Source organism: Rattus norvegicus, chromosome 2 (genome assembly GCF_021556685.1).
Source record: "Rattus norvegicus strain SHRSP/BbbUtx chromosome 2, alternate assembly SHRSP_T2T, whole genome shotgun sequence".
NCBI lineage: Eukaryota > Metazoa > Chordata > Mammalia > Rodentia > Muridae > Rattus > Rattus norvegicus.
In genome coordinates, this window is record NC_141535.1 from 292,298 (window position 1) to 316,772 (window position 24,475).

Sequence of the window (24,475 nt, forward strand, 5' to 3'; positions counted from 1 at the left end):
TTCTACTTGTAAGAGGGGTCAATGGGGAATCTATGCGCTCCTGAATAACACTTAATATCCTCTTTGCATAAAACATCAATAAATCCAACTGTCACTTACTCGTTACCATTAATTAGTTAAACAATCTATTAAAATATTTCCTTCATCATCTGACCTAAAATGACTCTTAAACTGTGTCATACAAACAACTCAAGAAAACACACATAGTATAATACATCTACTAAGCAAAATGCACCCCCAAGAACTTCATTAAAAGATCTACATAAGGGACTTCTTAGTGTGATAACAAATTTAATACATGAGGTTGAAACAAAATACATTAAGGGAGTATTACTTACTGCAGACCCATGCCAAGATGTGCTCTTGAGAAATGATTACATGCAAGAGATCAGGGGTAAGAAGATTTGGGGGCGGTGAGGGCCTGGAGACTGGGTAGAAGCAGGCAGACAAGAGCAGAGCCATGAGGGCAGAGAAGGGAAGACAAGGTCAGAGGACAGAAAACACTGGCATTCTTAATGCAACACTTAACTGTACTATACAACACCAAGATTACCAGATCCTGGCATGTCTCAAGCTTCCAGCCTAGGGACTAACTAGTTAAGTCATTGTTGGATCACAAGAGGCACAAAGTTAAATTTTCCAGGTACAAGTTAGGCCACCACTATATTAACTTTCATAAATTAATGCAATATTTACATTGCTTTCTGTAATTCTCTAAGATTATATCAAAGACTATTATATGAAGCCTTCACTATCAAAGTCAAAGTAGCTTTGGTAAGATTTGTAAGAATCTTTAATCTTAAAACATATTTTTTCCACACACATGATTCTTAGTTTTTGAAATGCCTTTTGATTTCGTTTCTCTTTCTGACATTTGTATTAACAACATATTATATACATGAAAAATGGCTAAAGACACGAGGACGTTTTCAGCTAAGTCCCTAGAGTGAGAAAGACAATTTAAATGTTTTAGGGGCCTATGTAAAAGGCCCTGAAAATAAATTACTAATTCTGTGGACTTTGCTCTTAAATTTGCTCTAGGCTGGTACCAGGGTATTCCATGGTGTGTTCCATATCAAGCCCATAATTGTCAGATGTATCTCATAAATTCTCCTTAAGAGGCTTATTTGCTAGTCTTCATCCCTTAAGAGCCAAAGAAATTCCTATTGCATAATGACTGGTTCAAAGAAACTCTGAATCTATACACGTACTTTTAACAGAAAATGATCTGAACATTCTGCAAATGTCTATGTGGCAGTCATTAAATGTAACAACATGTAGTCATATGCATGAGAATGTCCTCACAGACTCAGATATTTAGACACCTAGCTGGTGGTGCTGTTTGGAAGGGATTAAGAGGTATGGCCTTGCTGCAAGAAGCATGTCCCAGGAGGGAAGCTCTGAGAGGTAAAGAATGTTGTTTATCCAGTCTGCTCTCTCTGCTTCTGCTCACCACCATGCTTCCCATCAAGATGTCTATTAAACTGTAAACAAAGTTACTTTCTCATGGGAAAAGCAACAGGAAGGTCTCTTCCTCAGGTTTGCAGCTTACTTAGCAGAGCACCAGGATTCTCTGCTTGAGAAAGTTGGCTTCCTTGGTCTCAGTTTGCTTAGAATGACAAACACCCTAGGTTGCCTGCAAGCTGGCAAGCTGGGAACAGTGTCCTCTTGCCATTTCTCTACAAATAATAGAATATATCTTCAAACTTAAAGCCAGGTATGGTGTATTACACCTTTAATTTCAGTGTCTGGGAGGTACAGTGAGGAGAATCAGAAGTTCAAGGCCAGCCCTATCTATATAATGAACTCAGGACCAGCCTCAATTACAGAAGCCTAGTCTCAGTTCTTAAAAAAAATGAACAAATAAAAGAAAAATAAATGAGAAATAAAAAATAATAACAATTCCTTTGATTATTCATTTAAGAGCACGGTATGCTCACTAAAAATTCTGCTGTGAAAAGCCAGTGAGAAAATCATTATTGATGGTGTAACAAGGAGGGTATCAAGTCTGACACTGAGAAAGATATGGATATGCATCAGGGGTGCAGCACTCGCCTGTCATTGAAGAGGCTGTCGGTTTGGTGTCAATAATTAAGGAAAAACACAAAACCAAGCAAGCCCCACAAGAAACTAAAACTGTGTTTTCTATAAAACATTGTCCCAAGGCAAAGTCACTTCCCTAGTAGTGGAAATTAGTGAAATAAATATCTGAAGAGAACAACATTTACAAATACCTGCTACTTCTCCCCAATGGGATTCTTTCCTCTCTGAGAATAATCTGTCAACTCCAGAGGAGTGGCTGAAGAGCAGCCATAATTTTAACAAACCCCACACGAAAGGAATGAGAACTGGAGTTGAAGAATCTTCCAAATATACTGATCTCTATATTACCAATAAGAACTGAGGCTGGAGAGAAGTCTCAGTGGGTAAGAGCCCTGACTGCTCTTCCAGAGGTCCTGAGTTCAATTTCCAGCAACCACATGGTAGCTCAGATCAGCTCTGTACTGAGATCTGATGCCCTCTTCTGGTGTGTCTGAAGAGAGTGACAGTATACTCACATACATAAGATAAATAAATTAATTAAAAAAAAAGAAATAAGAACAAACTAGAAGTAAACAAATCAAGTTTTCCAGAAATTAAACCCCCGACAACTTCTACTAAAAGGCCAAATACAAGGCAAGTGATACATTTCTCCACACTTGCATTGATACTCATTGCCCTAGTTAGGGTTATTATCACTGTGATGAAACACTGAAGCAAGTTGTAGAGGAAAGAGTGTATTTGCCTTACACTTCCACTTGGTAATCCATCACTGAAGGAACTTGGGACAGGAACCCAAACATGGTAGCAACCTAGAAGCAGGAACTGGTACAGTGGTCAACCAGTGGTGCTGCTTACTGGCTTCCTCAGCTTGCTTTCTTATACAGCCCAGGACCAACAGGCCAGGGGTGGCCACACCCACAACAGCCTGGGACCTCCTGTATAAATCACTGAAATAAGACCCTATAAACTTGATTAAAACCTGATCTTATGGGGAAGCATTTTCTCAATCGAGCTTCCCTCCTTTATGATGACTATAGCCTAGATTGAGCTGACATAAACATGGAGAGCATATTCATATGTACATGTTCATATTTCACTGAAACCAACAAGAATCTTGTTTCACATACTCAAATAGTATCATGAAAATATATTAAATTGCCATTAACTGTACATGTGATTGGGTAGCAAAGAGTGTTTCAGTCCAGCCAGGACTAGATAATGTTGGGGTAGAAATCTCATTTCGTGTCCAGACAAACCTCAATGGGACAACAAGGTTCCATGTGGAAATGTTTAATGAGAGAAGAGTAGAAGAGGAGAGGAGTAAAGACCGGCCATGAGTATGTGGAGGAACAGGGGAAGGAGAATGGGGAGAGAAGGGACAAAGGGGAATAGGGGAAGCAGGGCAAGAACAAGAAGCAAGAAAGGAAGAGAGTAAGAGAATGAGGAGGGGACAAGCATCCCCTTTTACAGTGCCAGGCATACCTGGCTGTTACCAAGTAACTGTGGGAGTGGAGCTTAGACAAAAAACTAACACATAGTGAGAACCTGTTTCCATGAAAAAAAAAAACAAAAACAAAAAACAAACAAGGAAAATGAACAAAAAAGTTTTTTCCAGGACTGAAGAGATGCTTCAGAAGAGAAGAGAATATAATACTCTGGCAGAGGATCAGAGTTTGGCCAAAGCAAAAACATCTAGCAGCTCACAACCACCTGACTCAGCTCCAAGAGCTCAGACACACTCTCTGGATGCCAGCACCTTTATTCCCATGTGTGCATACCCACCATCACCACCAAGCAGCTACTACATACACATGCATATTATTAAAATAAAATAAAACATTTTTAATAGAAAAAATTCTGAAAATTCAGACTCAAACTCTGAACATATATATCACAAATTCTCTCCTAAAAGTAGTATATGGAAAAACTCCAGCATTTGGACCTCATTGATAGCAACAAGAACCATGTAGTATGTGGAAAATTACTACAAATCATTTATAGGATTATACTCTATGAGGTGTCATGGTATAAAAGCATAAATTTCTGCTAATCCATAGCGATCACCAGAAAAGAAATAGTTTATAGATGTCTCTGTGGTCTTATCTATAGAGAGGTTCCCCACTCCACAAGACTTGTTTGTTTATTTAAATAAGACTTTGTCTAAAGGGAAGAGGACAATGGATTAGGATACAAATAACATGATGAGGCATAGTTCAAAAATGAGGTTTTTCTTCCTGTTCCAAGCAACTTTTGCAATTACAATGTGTCCTCCTTACTATGCTGACTCACTAGGAAGCAATGGTTCTGTATTGACAAGTCATCAATTATAAAGCTAGACTTGTAGGTAAAAACCACCTTGCTTGAGGTGATTGGGTTTCCAAAGCTAATTGTATGGTGTTTGCTCATCTCAGGTGAGCATCAGTGATAAACAGTGTCTAAAAAATAATGCACAAAATAAATCAGCCCACAACTTCTCTATATTCCACAACATTAACAGAGAAACTATCAATGATGATGTCAAAAACTTAAGCTTAAAAGTAAATTAGACATGAACTCATAAATCTACAACACACTATGCCCATCATTTGGGGAATGTCCTCAAAACACTTTAGTGATTTATCACAGGATTCTATCCTGCCAGTGCAGAGCAAAAAGCATATTGGAACAGACTAAGAATCCCTTTTAAAACTATACAAAACATAAATTTACTTAAAGGCACCATCCAACCGCTACAGTGAGACACAATGGAAAGAATTTACTAATGAAAGACCTCAGCTCAGATCTTAATCAAAGGACTGCCACCTTAGCTATTATACAGGGTATATTCAAGAGCAGTGAGCCTCAGATCTCTTCACCTATTAACAAGAAATGTGACTGAGTAGTGATCAGAAAATCCCCATGTGGGGCCATATGTGGATATTAGATAGAGATGTGACCAGAGTAAAGAGAACTGAACGTAAATATGTCAAGCAAGGAGGGTTCCATTGTTTAATCCTGTCTTTAGCAGTCTTTTTCTTATTTAAGTTTTAGATTTAAGTTCTGAATAGAGTCTCCTCAAGGTTTAAAAGTAAAAGAGTTTTGAACAGATGAGACTGTTTTAAACCAGTCAGCTAAAAATAGTGTAAAATTCCTCAGTGTAGGGTTGCGTGAGTCCCATGTCCACTCTGCCACAGGGCAAGGCTACAATAGGCAAGATGTGGGAGATGACTGCACTTACCCCATCGACCAGTGGTTGTATGGGAAGTCAAGGGACACTGCTCTGGGGATGATGAAATGTAGTCTGAGGCACAGGACCACTGGAGCTGCCTGAGGGATTGGGGAGGTTCCTTGGGCCTGCAACAAGGCAGGGGCTGTCTGGTTCTTGTGCTCTTAGGCATCCAGGTGCCCCTGAATGCCACAGAAGTGTTGAGAATGGAGTTGGGGCACATGGAACTGGATCTAGTCCCGGGCTGAAGAGGAAAGAAGGGGGCCTCTAGCTGGTCCTTTGAGGAGAGGCTTTGGCTTGGTGAGGGGGTGCTTGCTTTGGCTTGGTTGTGGTGGTTGCTGTGGTTGGGAGAACAGGGAGGCCTTCTGCAGGAGATTAGATGCTGGCTCTGTAGTCTAAGACCTTCTCTGTGGCTCACCATGGCGAACCCCAATATAATGAGGCAGTCCATGGTTTTACAATATTTATCGGCATGGTGAAAAGTGAATGATTAAAACCGTACCCCACTTCTTAGGGTGGACTTGCGATTAAGTACCTTTTGAAGGGTGAAATATCTAGGAAGGAAAGTTTATTGGCTAAGCCTCCATGCCTTTGGTACCTCATTAAAATGGAGATCTGTTTTGAGTCTATGAGACCACAGGCCATGTCCTCTACCTGTGGACAAACTTGAGGCATTACCCTTTTGTGACTGATGGCCATGAATCTATGGAAGGCTGTGGGCTTGTGATCTGCCTAGTTTCCCAGGAGTCAGGCGAAATGCCTACTGTCTCTTCAGTGTCACCGGGATTTCTAGCCCTAGTTCAACCAGGAACCAGGCTCTCTTTCATGGTACCACACAGTTCTTACTTCTTGTTTTCATATGACTCTAGGAAAGTTGCCCAAAGTGCCTCAACCACTGAAAGGTTCTGTAAGCTAAAACTGTAAAGAAATATTAAGGCAAAAATATTAAATGTCAGCCAATCATTGACTATGAAATATAACTCTGCCCTGTTCCATTCAACATACCACAACAGTCAGCCAGCTGGCTTCCCTTCAATGGAAGGGGAATGGTAGAGCAGCATGGATTTAGAATGTTTACAATAGGCTTCTTGACTTACAGGATTACTAAAGCATGTGTCCTCCTTGATGGGCACAGCAATAAGCAGCTCATTCTGGACTTCCATGTGCATGTTAAGAGGCCTCTCACACCCCATCAAAAAACTTCCTTTTGTCTGCTTACATGGGCATTGGTAAGCTTTACTTAATTTTGCTTTTTTTTGGTTTTTCTAACATAGGGTCTCTGTAGCCAAAGATGGCATAGAACTCAAAGTTATCCTACTGACTCACACTGGGTCTTGGCATATACTACCACATTTGATTCTTATTTGTAATATTTTTCAAAGGAACTATCTTCATTAGGAACAATCAGGTTTTGCAAAAGTGGCATTTCACATATTTACTAAGAAAATTATTTATACAATAAATAATAAAGAGCTCATTTATCACACTCTGACAAAATGCCCCCAAAGACAGCTAATGGCATTTGTAACTCCTAAAGATATGAAGTATTAATGAAAGAAACTGAAACTTGCCTCCCCACCCCCTCACACCTCCGTAATTTCAACATTCCGAAGACTGAGGCTGAACAGTTATGGCTGGTTTGGGCTACCTAGGAGTGGTAATGGCGGTGTTGTGGGGAGGAGATATAAGAAGAACAAGCCAGGTACAGTAAGTCACACCTGTAATCCCAGAACACAGGAAGAAGCTAAGGCAAGAGCATTCTGAGTTCAAGCCAACAGAGGCTAGATAGCTATGTAGTTAGATCCTATTTCAAACAAACCAATAACCAAAACAAGTAAGTGCAACTGCTTAGAGTGACTTTATTCAGTTTCATTGCTGTGGTCATATACAGATACAAAATGCTGCTACCTTACCCTCACTTAATAGTTACAAGAAATATTTGTTAACTAAAACAAATGTACAATGAGTTCACTATTGTGCCCATTTTAGTTGTATGACATAACACATAATGTGCCAAAAATGTAGAGAAAGCATCCTGGGGCCACTCTTAGACAAGGAGAGATAAGCTGGGTTTGGGCCCACACATATCTCTCTTCTCAGTACCTTTTCCCCTTACCTTAGCCATCAGTTTCCTACTTAGGCAGTTACTTACAACTGAGGACCTTAAGGTATAGTGCAATCCAGGGACATCTGTATTTAAAGGGGCTTCTCCGTAAGAAATCAATGGGACAGTCTTTTAAATGAAGAGAGTTAGTGAAACTGGGATATCACATGCAAAAGAAGATGGATCATTAGCTTACACTATACATGAATATTAATTCATAATAGATTTTAAAATGGACTTAAACATAACACCAAAACTACTGAACTCAAGAAAAAGAAAATAGGTAAATATTTTGACAGTGGATTTGTTAATGATATCTTGGATATGATATGAACATATACTCACAACAAAGTAGATAAACTAGAAAATACTCAGACGTAATACTATGAAAGCAAAAGGGGGTCCATGACAAGAATAAATCCCATGATTTTGTGTGCCAACTAAAACTCTTAATTAAACTTTTGGGGAGAAAAAGGAAAAACTGGAGCTGAAGAGATGGTTCAGCACTTGAGAACACTTGCTTCTCTTGCACAGGACTAAGGTTTAGTATCCAGCGCACACAAGGCAACTTGGAACCATCTGTAACTCCAGTTTCAGGATATGCAACATTTTCTGGCCTCTACATGTATGCTGTAACCATACAAACATGTAGTCAAATATTCGTATGTTGAATTAATAAATATCAGCACTCAAATGCTGCCGCCGGTGGCAACAGCACACAATCACAATCCTCATCGCCTGCAAAAATGCTGTGGATTTGCAAATGAAACACACACAGACACAGACACAGACACAGACACACACACACACACACACACACACTCACACACATACACACACACACACTCAGAGCCTTCTATTTAATATACTTTAAACATCGAAATGTCTGGACCCATCCAAACATCCTGCAACTAAAACAGTCTCCCCTCCCATATGTTTTAATTATTTCTTACTGAAGCCTATATTCAATACTGGCAGCCACAGACCCAAGCCTGCAGCCCTCATGCGCCATGATCTCCAACTCTTACATGTTGTCAGTGTCTCTGTGTCTTTGTCTCCCTGTCCTACATTTCTCAGGCCAGGACCTTCTCTTTCCCTGGCAATGGTGATTCCCATGTCCCGCGTCTCTCTCCCTGCCCAGCCATTGGCCACCAGCAACTTTATCAGAGGCTACTAGGGGTAAGGACCCTCAGAGTCTTACAGGCAGACATGTGGTTCCCATGTGCTTTTTGGAGCCAAATAAAAACAAATAGCATTACAACCAATCGACAAGTCTCATACACATTAAGAAAATAAATATTTAAGTTAAAACTGCATCAAATCACACAGCAGTGAAAAGGCAACTTACGAAAGGAAGAAAGTATGTGAAATTATATGCAATAAGAGATAAAGATATAGGCTACTTAAAACTAATTTTATCATCACTCAAAAAGTAATCTAACAGGTTTGATGTATGGATGGCCAATAATCACAGGAAAATATGCTCCCAGTCACCAATCATACAAAACCCCTAGGAGAGGCCTCCTCACACCCAAATGGATGGTACTGGGGTTCAGGGTGTTGGGCATAATCTAAGTATTGAATCCAGTGTCATGTGTGCCCTCAGCAAGTGCTCTACCACTTAACTCTATCCTCAGCCCTTTTTTCCCTTGAGTCAGACTCTATGTAACCCAAATAGCCAGAATTCCTGATCCTCTTACTTTCATTGCCCAAGAGAGGAAATAGGTGAGAGGATATAATGATGCTTCCACTGTGGGAAAAAGCATGGCAGAAATCCAAATCATTACTACAGCACTACATTATCTATGTCCACTTCTGAGTATAGACCAAACTCAAAGTAGATGTGGCCCTTGGTGAACATGGATTGAGTTGCTTCCCGGGGTCTCTGGTCTGGCAGCAAATGGGCAGAGTGTTAACAGCTCTTACAAGGAAAGCGGGGAGGTTTGGGGGGACAATACAGGAGAGGTAGCCAGGGTCCTGTGTCCCCTCTGCTACTGTGGCAGTGCCAGTGCCAGTGCCAGGGTGGCATTAGCAGCAGTAGGCTTTGCTGATGGCAGGAGACTGCGCCAAGGTCCAGATGAAAGCTTCTGATGACAGCTTCTGGAGAGAAAGCTCTTTCCCAAGAGTTACAGATCAGTAAAGCAGACACTCTCAGATTACTCTAGGTAACATAGCTTCTGTACTTTATTAAATTTTAATAGGAAATATACTTTTGGAGAAGTAGAGTGGGATCCAAGGGAAGATGCTTCCCACTGGATCAGTTTGAGAAGCTAGTGATGCTCTATTTGCATGGGGAAGGACTCCAGGTGTTTCTCCTACGTGACTAATAATCCTGGTCTTCTCAGTGTGGTGTCCTGGTTACATGTTCTAGAGCAGGCAATGGCCTCATTCCTACCATTATCAATTCTGAGATTCATGGTGTTTGAGATCACTAAACCTTCTGAGTTCTTCTGTCTGATGTCATGGTCCACTTGCTCACAATGAAACATTTATCTGTACACCTGTATTCCCAACAGCAGCATTCATAGTAGCTAAAAGGTGAAAGCAATCCCAAATATACATTGATATAGTATCAAAAAACAAAACATGCCACATACACATATGAAATATTATTTAGACTTAGGAAATTTAGGATGTGCAACAGCATAGTCATGAAAACAAGATGCTAAGAAAAGCAGTCATTTGTAAAGTTAAACTGCTCTACCATCCCACTCAGACCAGATACTTCAAGTATTTAGGAGATACTGAAAATTGGAGAGTGTGTTTTGGGATTGGGGTAATAACAGGAGCATCTTAGGTCAAGCTGAAAGGGATTTACTGACGAATGGTGGTAATGTCTGTTGTACACTGTATTAATGTTACTGAACAACCCATGTAAAACTGGTTGGGACCAAAGAGATGGCTGAGCAGCCAAGGGCACTGGCTTCTCTCTCAGAGGACTATGGTGGGCTCCACTGCCAGCACCCACATGGTGACTCACAGCTGTCTTTAACTCTAGTCCCGGGAGTACCCAATGCTGTCTTCTAGCCTCTGTGGTTGCCAGGCAAGAATGTGGTGTAGAGACATACAAGCAAGCAAAAATACCTTTACACATAAAACGATAACTAAAAAAGGATCATCAAAATGTTACATTTTTATGTTTTAAGCATTTTACCACTTCACCACAGTTTTAATGGCTGTATTTAAGCTGTATTTAATGGCTTGAAGATAAAAATGTGCATCAGAGAATGGCCACTAAAAGAATACAGAGCACTCAGGAATGCTTAAATAAATAGAATACAAACCCAGAGGTCTAAGAGAATTTTGAGAGAGTCTGTACTGTTATGTTCTATCTTCCTTTCACATTTCCTATATCTTTAATAGGGTACAGAGTGGGGAACTATGAATTATATTTCCTAGGTGACTTTCAAATCAACAGTGTGCATGTGACTAAGTCCTAGCCAGCAACATATGAACCGAGGCCACAGTCAAAATGACTGCCATTTCCTTCTTTATGTTTACCCTCCCTAGTACTGAGGATCAAATTCCAATATTCTTAGAGAAAGTTGCTTAATTTAATATCAAGAATGTATGTGTAAAGGGTCAACATCTGGTGTTGAGCATTGTCTTATTTTGGCTCCCCAAAAAACCACACTTCCAGGCCTGAGGCTCCTGGAGTCCTTTAATTGAAAATAAAGAATTGCCATATAAGCAATGGTTGGGTAGAAAGACAGAAAGACAGGGCAAGGGATTGAGAGAGGGGAGAATGAAGAGAATCACCATGATCCATATTTAGAAGGATCAGATTTAAGAGCTGCAAGAGAGAAAGCAGCCTACAATATAGGTGGAAGGGAATAGGACCCTATAGGGAAAGTGGAGACTTTCCAAGAAGGTAACAGAGCAACAAAGATAAAACACAGATTTAAACAAAGATCCCTCGTGGGATACCAGAGGGAAATGTATGCCAGATGTCAGGAGGATTAGAAATGTCCAGCCATTGGGCTTACTCGAGGTGTATGAAAATTAACTGGTGTGCGTGTATGTGGGTAAGTGTGTGTGTGTGTGTGTGTGTGCGCGCGCGCGTGTGTGTGTGTGTGTGCGTGTGCGTGTGCGTGTGCATGTGCATGTGCATGCGCACATCTGGGCACGTGTGTGTTTCATTCAGAGAACTCTTGAGCAGTGCCATTACTAACTATGGAGCCAAAGCAGAAAAATGGATTCAATGCTACCGTCTAGTACATTGAGGTCTCAAGTGAGGTTTGCATTAACCTGGATATGGGGGGTTCACAGCCCAGTCAGCCAATAAACAGTTTATTCAGTTTCAACTTCTTTTAAAGGCAAAGCAGGATAAAGGTTTCCTACAATATATAGTTCTCACCAGCTGCTGCTTCCCTACCAATAGAATATCTTGGATCGAAGTGATGCAAACCTCTTTGCAAACTGAGAAACTTGTCAGCAGTCCAACTCTTCGATCTGTTAGATGTGCTGTTGTCTAATTAACCTATAAACAAAGTTACTTTCTCACGAGAGAATGATCATGAAGGCCATGTCCTCAGGTTTGCAGCTTACTTGGCAGTAGGAGTTACCAGAATCCTCTGCTTAAGGAACTGTGCCTCCTAGGTATCTCAGTGTGCCGGGAGTGACCAAACCATCCTAACATGCCCTGCAGCTGACAAGCTAGGAGCAGTTGCTTCCTGTCATTTCTCTACAGTAGACTAAAATAGTGTCAAATGAAATCTGTAGAGAACGGCTAAACAGACAGAGTGACCCGTGGTCCTTAATAGCCAGAGAAATGCTGCCCTCTGTGGATTAGCTGCCTACCTTCAGGCCAGCACAGGCAATAGGAAAGTCTCAGTATTTGCATCAGATCCAGTCTTTTCCAATCTCTTGGCCTGTGCCCTAGTGAACTTAAGAACACTTAATGATTTTAGTATTAGTAGTTTATTCCACATTTCAGCTACATAATTGAGATTGTGCCAAAAGGGAAAAAAATGAAACAAAGTACATACGTAGTAGTCTTAGATGTAAGAATCATGGAGTTTAGAGAATTATATAACCCTTGTCCTATAATTAAACCTGCAAGAAGACCCTCTTAAAAGGGTCGGAGAGCATATGGACAGGAAACTGGGAAGCGGAATAACATGGAAATGTAAATAAAAAAATACCTAATAAAAAAATTAAAAAAAAAAAACAAAGAGGTTCCTCTTAAACCTTGAGTGTGATCAAACAAGACTAAGCCAGAAAGGAACATTCTGTTCAGTTTTATGCTAGACTCAAGAACAATCATATACAATACACGCATCTATCACAGACATTTTTTTGTCCTCTCCTGCACACATAGAAAGCCATGGGGCCAGAAACTCAGATAATAAACTTGAGTCCAAACACAAGAAGCAAATTAAAATAACAACAACAATAAAGAAACCTGGTTTGGTGGCACACACTTGTGCTGGGGAGACAGAGACTCCATATCCTCCCTAGCCGGATGGCCAAGTCGACCTGTCCTATTGATGGCACCTGAAGAGTAACACCCAAGGTTTTCCGCTGGCCTCCACACATGGGAGCTCACATATGCAGAGCCACCAGGCCAAAGGAGCCTGTAAAAGGTTTTTCATGAGCCAATAAGATAACTCAATGTGTAAAGGTTCTTGTGTGGCCAAGCCTGATGAAACCTGGGAACTACACTGAAACCTGACTCCCACCAGATGCCCCTGACCTTCTTGTTTTGTGGTTTGGTCTGTTGCTGTGCATTGTAATGCTAACTGCAGACCCCCAAGGCCTGATTGTCCCAGAGACAAGAGTCCACAAGTAGACCCAAGTGATGAGATGTGATCTTTTCCCCAAATTATTTCTGATAAGTGAATAAAGATGCCAACAGTCAACAGCTGGGCAGAAGACACAGAGACAGGGTTTAGCATTCCAGGACTTCTGGCGTCAGAGAAGAACCATGAGGGGAAAAGAATGTGAAGGGAGGAGAAAGCCTCCATGGGTCAGGTAGGTTGGCTAATTGGAGTTAAGAGAAGCCCAGACATAGGAAATTTAATTTTATAGTGGGATTATTGGCTGTGAAACAGACATAACATCAAGAGGATCCATATCTGCCCAGCTCCTTTGCTGATTAATGTAAATATAAAGCTTGTGGGTGTCCTTTATCTAGGAACTAAGTAGTCAGAGGAAGGGGAGAAACCCTGTGTGAGGATTAAACAATTTCTACAATATTCACACATACAACTCCTGCCATACAAATATAAAAATTGTCACTTTTAAAAGGGGATAAAGGAACTTGTCATCACCCATGAGGATCCAAGTTCTATAACTACAGTTCATGGGGTAGGAGGTTGACATCCCCACTCATTTGTCCTCTGGTCTCCATACACACACACTAATATGTATAGACATATGGACACAGAATATGTTAATGAGTTAATTAATTAATTAATTAATTAAAAGTATTTCTAGTTATCTGTTCTTGGCCCCAGCTCACACTGTCTTTGCTTTACACAGCTCAACTCCCCACATCTGCCTCCCCTTCTCTCATGCCTGTCATGATTTCTTGTGTGTTTCTCCTCCCTTAGTGTCCATGTTTAAATCTATATTCGCCTCCTTATAAACTATAGCTCTGATGATTAGACAGATACTTCCCAGGTTAAAAGAACTTGCTGTGCGGTCAGGAGGCCTGCAGTCCGAATCCCAGAATCCTGCAAACACCAGTCACTACAGCTGCCAGGAATCAGACAACATCTTCTTAGGCAAAAATAATGAAATACTGCCAGTAATTTGGATGAACATACACTTATGAATATATGGCAAAATGCAAAACTTTGTCCTTTTAAGATGTAGCTCACAAAAGAGTGAGGACTGGGGTCATGAGTCAAAGGGAAGTAAACATACTGGTTTCTTTTATACCATGTGAACCAAACAAGTACTCTTATCTCTACAAATCTGTTCCTTTCTCATAAGCCAAATTTAAACAATGCTTTGGAAAACTATCCACCTGGACCTGGATCATCCTGCTCTGTTGTCTCCATCTTGATTTTCCTCACCTCTCTTTCTCCTCCCTCCTTCCTAGACATTTCCCCACCTGCCCTTCCTTCTCATCCAATGATAGGGTATGCCTTATCCTGGACTCGCCTTGCTCCATAAATGGCATCACCTTACACAGAGCAGTGCCACAGATTTCAGCAGAATACAGGAGAGGGATGGACTGGGTAAATAGGACGCTCAGTGTTCAACACAATGGTGTGAAGGGTCAACATCTAGTCGAAATTCTGTTCTCAGACAGAACAAGGCCTACATTAAACTCCTGGGCTTGGCTATTTCTGTAGATTTCTAATTTTTCAAAGCCTAGCTGAGGAGCCACCCATTTAGTTGAAAGCTCACCTTGTTCAATCATTAATGTTTAGAAGGGTTTTTTTACCCTTTTACATCAATATGGGAAAGTTCGCCAACAGTAATAATAGTCTTCAATATAATATCTGTTTGTCAAGTCCATTTTCGTCATGAAGAACTATTATAAAAATTGAGAACCAGCATGAAGGCTCAGCAAAAGGCTTTTGCCACAAAGCTTGATGACTTGAATTCAATACCTGTATCACATATGGTAGAAGGACCTACCACCCACAAGTTGGCCTCTGACCTCTGCACCCATACATGTATATACATACATACACACAAAAATGCGATGAAAATTAAAAACGCAAAACCTAACAAAATTAATTATAATTCACCCAAGATACCTTTAGTGCAATCCAAGTTGCTTTATCTTCTGCTGACTTAACAATACAGAGGGAGAATGGAAAGAAATGGCCTATTGTTTTGACTGTGCCTAAAACCTCAAGCATGCCCAAGAGAAGGCAAGCCTGTAGGATGGGCAAGTTCCTAGAGGGATAGTACCAAAATATCACCACACAGTAGAGAACACATGTAATCAGAAACTACTTAAACAGAATGTGTAAGTCCTCAATACATAGGACACAGTTGATGGTGATTAGGGTGCAATTCTTAGGGGCCCTGCAGTGTGTAAAATACATGACACTTGTGTTATATAACTGTCTGGGATTCAGTGAATCTATATGCTTCAGTTCTAGCTTTGGATAACCTCAGCGGACATTTGTGGAGTTTTTTATCAATATAGTAGCTCTTTACCTCCTCATAACCTTATTATGCTTTAGGCTTTTATTGTTTTATTTTTCCCTCCCACTATTTAAAGTTGACCAGAAGAAAGGGGTTGTATTGAGGCTAAGTTGGTTGGTCTGGTTTTCTTCTTGGAGGTAGGCTTCTGAACATTGAAATATCTGAATGGACCACCTCACCTGTAGATCCCAATGAGGGCTTTTCAATAGAACCCAACTGAAATTGTCTGATTGTTTCTTCTCAAAGATCAGGAAAAAACAACAGTGCCATTTCAGACCTCTTATAGAGGGAGGGGCATGTGGCTGCCTCAGTATTCTGTTGCTCGTGATTTTTGTAAAAACCAAACTTTTAAAGTCTGTTAATGTTTCACAAAGAGGAAAGCACAGTTTGAGGTAACCTATAATTTTACAGCTTTACATTGTGTGTTTCTTTCTTTTAGGAGAAACCCTACCAAGTACAAGCCATCACATGCACAGAATGTCCAATGAGTGGGTTGGTTCTCCACAGTCCTTGGTGTAGTATTTAGTTTAGTCATTTACATTCTTTTGTATATGAACCCCAATAGGCTTATATGTTTGAGTACTCAGTCATCAGGGAGTTGAATTATTTGAGAAGGATTAGGAGGTGTGGCCTTTGGGAATAGGTATGGCCTTATTGGAGGAGGCATGTTATTGGAGGAGTGGGTTTCGAGGTTTAAAAGTTCAGTGTATCATTCTGGGATATATTAGGATGTACAGCTCTCAGTTACTGCCCCAGCACCTTCTTACTTGCTTCTGGCGTGTACTGATTTTCTAAAACTGTAAGCAAGCCCCCAATTAAATGTTTTCTTTTACAAGAGTTGCTTTAGTCATGGTATCTCCTCATAGCAATAGAATAGTGACAAACACAGAGTTTATTTGACTTACAATTTCAGGTAACAGTCCATTATTTCAGGAAAATCATAGGAATTGCAGGAATTTGAGACAGATGGCTGACGAATATTCACAGTCAAGAGTAAAGAGAGCATATCTGCACGGATAGTTACTTAGAAACTTTTTTCACTTCTATATATAGTTCAGGGCCCAACCTAGGGATTGCTGCTGCCCATAGTGAGCTAGGACTTCTTACTAAGTATTCAAATGTATGAACCTTTGGCAGCCACTTTCATTCAAGCCACCATAATCCCTTGTTCCCTAAGTTGATTCTTGCCAGGATATGTAATGACAGTAAGACAAATAAGACTAGAACAAAAATTGGTACCAAGAGTAACATAGTCGTTGGGTGCTGAGATTAAAAAAAAATTAAAGATATCTACCACCACCACCACCACAACCACAAAACGTGCGTATAGTCCAACATGATTGAAACAATTCCTAATTAAGACTCTCTTACCAGGTGATTCTAGATTGTGTAAAAATGACAGCTAAAAGTAGCCAACAAAATGACCAAAACAAAGAAGAAAAGCAGCCTTAGAATATAGCCCCCTTTTCCATCACTGAGAAAGTGAGAACTCACTACTGCCCAGGAAAATCTGGACAATAGTACTTCAGTAGGAAGAGACATGCAGTGTGTGACATGACATTCTACTACCAGTAAACGATACCATCTCAGTGGACCCCACTCTTCATTTAGTATTTTATGTTGTGGTATAATGTGTGATGCTCATTCTCAGAAGAATTCTGAGAACTTTGCAGTAATTCTGTATGGTTTACAGCCCCTGTTCCTGCTGCAGGATTAATGAAGCATAGCTATATTTATGGGTGAGGTTGCTTTTCGGGCCATTCAGATTTTCATTTAGCTACTGTTATCTGTTGGAGCACGAATAAGCCACTTAAAATTTCAAAATCTCAATTTTCTTATCTCATACGATGTGATGAAGATTGCGAATCCATTGCAATGTCTATTGTGTAATAAATTTTTAATAAATTATGAGAACATCGTCAACAAATCTAGACTGCAAGCTTTTAAAGGGCATGGTGTCATATTTTTTCAGTCTAAAGAATTCAGATATTTAAAGTCCTCTAATTTTATGAGGTATGTCCAGTTGAGCACACATAATTCTAACTTCATGAAAATCTGGAACACAAGAACTGGCTGGCAGAATTAGAGGTTCAGCTGTTGCCCATGTTTTGAGGGAGGTCAGAGGTCAGATAGCGTGGGCTTGAAGTTTGGTTTTCACTCTTGGTGAGTGGGTTCTTGGTTAAGGCAGATAATCCCTCTACACTCCATTTCTGTATCTGAAAATGAGGCACGATTACCGGATAAACAAAACAGTGGAAAGAGTGCCCAGGCCGAGCCCTGTACGTTATAGATGGCTCAGTTACGGCTTGCTATTGCTATCATTGACTTCAGGAACATCGTTCTGGCTCAAGTACCAAGTTCTAGAGGAAGTGCTGGTGGCCAGCAGGTCACATGTAACAATAACAGGTGATTTGATTTGGGGAAAAGCACAGCATATCTAGGCAAACAGCACAAAGAAAGCCAAAGACAACTGGAAACATGGTTGCTTTCACTACCCAGTGGAGACAGCTCACACTGATGTTATATTTGGGCAGCCATGAGCTCTTTCTGCATCATCAGAAGTACACCAGCATTTATTTACAGAACACTGTGTTAGGGCAGCTGGGAAAGTCTTAAAGGAAATGAAAAGTAGAACCTAAGGGAAACAGAGTCTGGTGAGGGGAAGACTTCTGTGTGGAGGACATAGAGACTGATAGAATATACTTAAGTATAATTTGTGTGTGGGTTTGCTTCTTGTTTTTCCTTGTTTTTTAACTCAAGTCTCATGTATTCCTAGTAACAATCAAGAATGTAGCAAGAATGCAAAGAATCAGGGAGTGGATTATACAGGAGAAAGTGTGGGAGTTAGGAAAGCCATTCTAAAAGTATTTTTTCCTATTCATGTCAGCAAGGGTTTACTGAACATCCCTGTGTAGCAGGTCCGTGCTATGAAAAATAAGATAAAGAGATACTATGCATCTCTGACCACGTTCCAATGACTATGCAAAGCCAGCCAGGAATACATTTGTAAAGCTATCTCTTGTCCTGTGATCAGAGAAACAAGCATACTTAAGTGACTACATAAGGTAGATAAGAGAGCACAGAGACAGAGACAGACAGAGTGTGTCAAAGACATACCATGACATGAAACTACAGTTCAAACCCTGGAGCCTTTGGAAAGGACAGACCTAACTAGAATACTGGAGAGTTTAGATGAAAGGCTGAGAAACATATGCCCAAGTATTAGGCATGCAGAAAGAGCAGGTTCTTTGGAACATCTGCAGGTGGGAAAGGCAAGGAGCAGCATCCGCTGAGGTATACCAGGATCCAGCTATTTTTTCAGATGGGGTACTGGAGAGAAACAGTTCAGAATTCTGATGATGTAAGGCTGGAAAGAACAGGATATATCAGAGGAGATACAGAACAGCATTAGCTTTCCAGGAAGGTGGGGAAGCTCCACCCAAGCATGTCAGACAGAGATATACCATAGATTTGTTTAAATTTTATGGATAGTGCAGGGTTAAGTGTAGAGTGTATTAATAAGGTATAGGAATGCCTACACGTAAGAAAATCTTACGCCAGCAGCGGTGTGTTTTCTCTCACAGTGAAGGGGTGGTGACAGGAGGGCAGTGACTGATTCAGGTACTCTGCTCTCTGCAGTTTGGCTTTGTCATGCTTTGCTCTCCTAGAGGCCATTCTGCCATAAGAAGATGATTGGTTGAGCACAGGACCTTGCAATTGTGTTTAATGATACAAGAGTGGGATATAAGCCAACAGTTCCTTTATCATCCATCATAAAGGCCCTTCCAGAGACCAACAGCCTCAGTAGATTTCTGCAAGTCAGGTACATACCATCTCCAATGGCCACCTTTGGCTGTAAGAAAAGCTAAGCAAGCAGTAATTCTCCTTGTATAAAAGGTCTTGGCATGGGAAACTGGGAATAAACAACGAATAAGTTAAGCTACCATTTCTTCTACCATAGGGAGCAGGTGAGATACAATGAGGACCTGCAGCAGGCTAATGGTAACAATACATGCCTTTAGAAGAAATGTGGAATTTAGAAATTCTTCTAGTTCTTGATGTGGAGTCTCAGGGGAAACTCAGCAAAAGGCTGGATATAAGTTTAAAAGCCAAAGGCTCAGGGCTGGGTCTGAGACTCTAGCTGTGATGAGGGGCCATTAGAAGAGTCAGGACACTCCAGGATGGCATGGAGCAGAAAGAGAATCAGGTCTCTTAAGGAGACCTTAAGACCTTAAGGAAGAATATAAGGAGATGACCAGAGAGGAGAGCCGGGCAGAGAATTTCTAGAAAGAGACTCCAGAAGGGCAAGAAATACCAAAGAGGTCTAAAGGTAAAAGGCTGGAAATTGCATAGAGAATTTTGTCATATGATTTCATAGCTGGTCTCGATCTGAGCCATCTATTGGTGGAAATGGAACAGTCCATTTCCCTGTATTGTAAAGGAAGGCAGCTGGCTAGTTCAAATTCCTTCTCAGCAGAGACTCTAAAAATGCAGAAGAAGAAAATCAATGCAGTAGGAAGTAGAGAAAAACATTAATGGCTTGACTGGGGTATAGTTAGGGATTAGGAGAAAGGCCAATAGAAAGGGAATGGTAGAAGACACAGGAGACACTTGTAGGAATGAGTAAAGGCATTCAGGCATCACCCTTTATCCATGGGTTTGTATTTTATTGCCTTAGTTATTCATGGCCAACTACCTGCAGCCCCCAAACTTCCAGAAATAAATAATGCATAGGTGTTTTTCAGTAAGTCTTATTAAAGCATCTTGTTCCATTCTGTTTTTGTTAATGCCTCTATGGCTTACTTTTATTATGATTTTTAACTACGTGTAGGTATGTGTGTCTGCATGTCTCTGGTTTCCACATTCCCTAGAGTATGAGACAGTCCTGAGTTGCATGAAGTAGGTGCTCAGTACCAAACTCAGGGGCTCCATGAGAGCAGCAAATTCTTTTAACTGCTGAGCAGTCTCCAGCCCCTTCAGCTGCACCTAATTAACAACTCAATGCTGTCCTAGGGGTGCATAGGAAAAGCCCTAACACTCAGTTTCAGAAATCCAGGGGATGTGTTCTGCAATGGAAGAGGTAGCAACTGTAATCATGACTGCCGGACCAATTTTAGTTGTCTGTCAGAATGGGGGCCACCATTCCTAGCTTTGCTGCACTTAGAATCTGAACAGTATGAAGCTTTTGAGTCCAAAGAAAAGAAGAGGAAGGCTGTTGGGAAAGAATCTGAATGCCCCCCATACCATCTCTGTACTTAAAATTGTAGGAAACCTACATGCTCAGTAACACAGACGACAAGACTGCAAGACTCACAGTCGTTATACACTGTACATCTTACATCAAATACTATCTTGCGCGTGGTATTTCTTAGGCACAACATAATTCCACGTGAGCCTCAGTCTGAGAAGACGTGCTAATTTGCCCTATTCTATTTTTTCACAGGCCATCACACCAACCTTGGAATATAGTTGGATAGCAAAGTTATGCAAAGAGTCCCTGAGTACTACAAGAGCTGGTCTACACACAGAGTGTGGTCCTCTGACTTTGCATGGGGCATGCTTGTCTGACAGTCCATGGAGCATATACTTCTGGCCTGTCCTTGGAGCATGCTCATCTGACTCACCATGGAGCATGCTCCCCCACCTATGCATGGAACGTGCTCTTGAGAACTTGCATCTATCTGCACACAGAGAACAGATGTGCTTTCATTTTCCTAAGCAAAATAACAGGAAGTATCATCATTATTGAGGTCACAGTATTCATAACAGGAATGTGTGGAGAGTCACGTGAGATCTATTGGGAAGCATGGTGTCTGGTTCAGTCCCTATCTTGAGGGAGATAAAATAATCTCAGTTCTCAAATGGTGTCAGTCACCGTAAGGACCCAATCCAAGAGGACTAAACACTTCTGTAGTCCCTTATCATCTGAGCTTGAAAGGGGCCTCTGCCTCTTCAGACAGCTGGGCAGCTCACAGAAATTCTATCCTTGCAAACGGAGATATAGGTACCAGAGAAGCAGCTCTTCCCTCTGATTAGTGGAACAGCTATGACAGAAATTGCCTTTTCCCCAAGACACAAAGTGACATATTAAAGGAGAAGCCTCTCTTTTGGTGCCATGGAGTCATTTAAAAATAAATGTAGAAACTCCAAAGAATGTCTGTTTAAGCACAGCTGTAATTCAGGGACACAAGACCATTCACTTCAGCCATCTCTCTGCCGGATTCACTTCTTGATCCTCAGATTATGTAGGAATCAAATCCAGTACTATCTTTACTTTCAAAGTCAGTTTGCCTGTTTTGCTGGTGACTACATGGTATGTTAGAGCCTTGTACTTATGCTTCAGTTTCCAAACCTAATCGTGATCATGGGCCAGTAATGTCGAGGACCAGGTCATGAAAGCCCTCATAGCTTACCCACCTGGGTAAGCTTGCAGGAATATTGCCAAATGAATGAGAGACTGATGAAAACTGGAGTACAGTAGTGGGTGTGTTGCTAAGCAGCCTGGTAAAGAGGATTACAAATTAGGTCCGATTAGTAGAAAAGGTGGGGTAAACAGTGAGAAAGACCGCTGTTCTGGGCTAGCAAAACTGGGTCCTAGTCCCAGGATGGCTTGCTTGGCTTTACTCACTCAACAAATACTCCTCGAATTTCTAGGCATTTGACAGGCTCAGAATAAGACAACATTTCTTCTCCCAAAACATACTGAAGGTGTCTAATTGGATCACAAGAGAGATATGGGAAGACATTCCACCTTGGTAAGTAAACGTGGGGTATGTGCTGAGCAAGAGGCTTCTAAATCAAGTTGTTGTCCAGGAAAGCATTCTGAAGACTATTGCTTCATGCCTTGAGGGATACAAAGGGTCATTTGTAGACTGGTGGAAAAATTTGCCCACCACAGGGAACGGGACTAGTGTTGTTCTACATCATGAAATGTAGGAGGTGGCATTTGACAGCTGGTAGCATAGCCAGAGGTGAATATAACCTAAGTTACGTTGGAAAGTAAAAATGCCATTGAGTCAGTACAATTTGCAGTTGAAGGTAGAAGTCTAGAGTCAAGACAAAACTGGGTTTAAAGATAAACTTTGACATACACCAGTCACGTGACAGTAATCACTTAAAAAACAAACAAACAAACAAACAAACCAAAAAAAAAAAAAAAAAAACCAAACACTCTTCAAGTTTAGTTTCCTTAGCACAGTGTTCTCCTGATTTGGTTATCTATTTATGTCCAGCAACTCCTCTCAAATGAAATGCCTTAAGACAACACATATTTAGTAATTCTCAGGGTCATTATGAATTAAGAATGTGTTATGGCTTAAATGAGGCCCTTGCTTCAAGGGTCTATCACATGGCTGCAACCAAAGTCAACCATGGTTGTGGTGCTATCTCAAGACTCCAGAAGCTCATTTACAGGTCTCTTGGCAGAGTTTGATTCTTGCTGGCTGGTGACCAGAGACTCTCTGGAGTTCTTTACTATGTGTTGCCCTCCTAAGGCAGTATATAGCTTCCTCAGAACCAGTGGAGATATGGTGTTGACTGGCAAGACAGAAAGGCCATTGAAGTGAATTCTGATCACTATGGCCCCATTCTGTTGGTCAGAATTCACAAGCTAGCCTACCCTTCTCAGGTTGGCAGGGGTGGGTTGTTGGAGAGTAGGAGTGCATGGGAGGATGGGCATTTATACAAGAAAGAGAACACTAGGAAATCAAGCTGTGGGGATTCCATCTTTGATTTTGGTTTGCCTCTAATTTGTAGGCTAGACCTCCAGTCAAAGTTAGAGCTATTGTTATGCTGAATGGAGGAATGCTTAGCCAGAGGAGAAATGTTGAGCCAGAGGCAGAATGTACGGTGGGTGGAAGAGTAAATAAGGTTAAATAAATAACTAAGAGTAAATAAGAGTAAATAATTTGGACAAGTCAAATCGCCTCCTGCCTCTGAGACACCATTTTGTCCTCAGCAAAATGTAAATAGTTGGTCACAGGGGGACAAATGAGGCAAAAAAAGTGCAAGCTTCAGTTTGTTTTCTGAGGGAGAAAACATAGCTCTCTCCAGCTTGCAGGGACAAACTGCTCTGGGCCTTTTCTGTTGTGTTGATTAGGAGTCTGTCAGTCTGGTATCTTCAAGGATTTTAGTATTTGGCCCCTTGGAGACAATTTTAAAGAAATATATGAAATAATATATAAATAATTAAGAATTACATGGCTGGGAAAAACACAACGAGAAAGCTGGTTTTGGGAGTCCTTTAAAGTATGTCTAAGGCTTTTTTAAAAACTACCTTTGCTTCTAAGGATCCCGTGGCGGGTGGGCCTAGCTGAGAGAAAATTGGCTATACGTGGGAAATTTCACGCTCCTGATATTAAAATGGTAATAAAATCTCATCCGGCTCCCAAGGCTTAGAGCAGAGGGGATGTTTATGGTGGAGGGGGTTCCCCAACACAGGTGCACCTCACAGGTTGTGAGGTTTCCAGCCCTACAGGGCAGCTGGGGTTATGGACTCTGCTAGGGCAGTTCCTTCACTTTGGGAGAAAACACTCAGTTGTCCCGCCCTGGCGCCAGGCAGCTTCACTCCAGGCTTCAATTGAATGGTGTCACACAAAGTGGGATTCACAGTCTGCGCTGGGGTGGTTTGCCCCAGGGAAGGTAAACAGCTGGGGAGGACATTTCAGAGGGTGGCAGTGTCCTCCCAAAGGTTAGCCAGGGATTGGGGATAGGACTTGGGGGTCAGCCTTTCACAAAGGCATGCTTCTCAGCAGGAAATGCGGGTGGGGCGGAGCAGTCCCCGGATAGAGACAAAGATTCTTTGAATCTTTATCCGATGGCCTGGCCTCTTGCGAGAGGGGTACCTGGGACGCCAGGGCAGGGAGAAAACTCCAGTGTGTAATCTCATTACCCTCCCTCGCTCTGCCAACCTAGAGCGCACAGTCGCTTAGAACCTACAGCTGCCCGCGCACTGAGTGTCCCTCCAGCCCAGGAGATCACCTCCTGCAGCGTCATTACCCATACTGGAGAGT

At 41.3% G+C, this 24,475-nt stretch overlaps 1 pseudogene; it reads left to right on the plus strand.

The window, feature by feature from the left end:
- LOC148006609 (uncharacterized) overlaps nucleotides 1–24,475 on the plus strand; it is a 2,902,548-nt pseudogene that overhangs the window by 243,022 nt on the left and 2,635,051 nt on the right.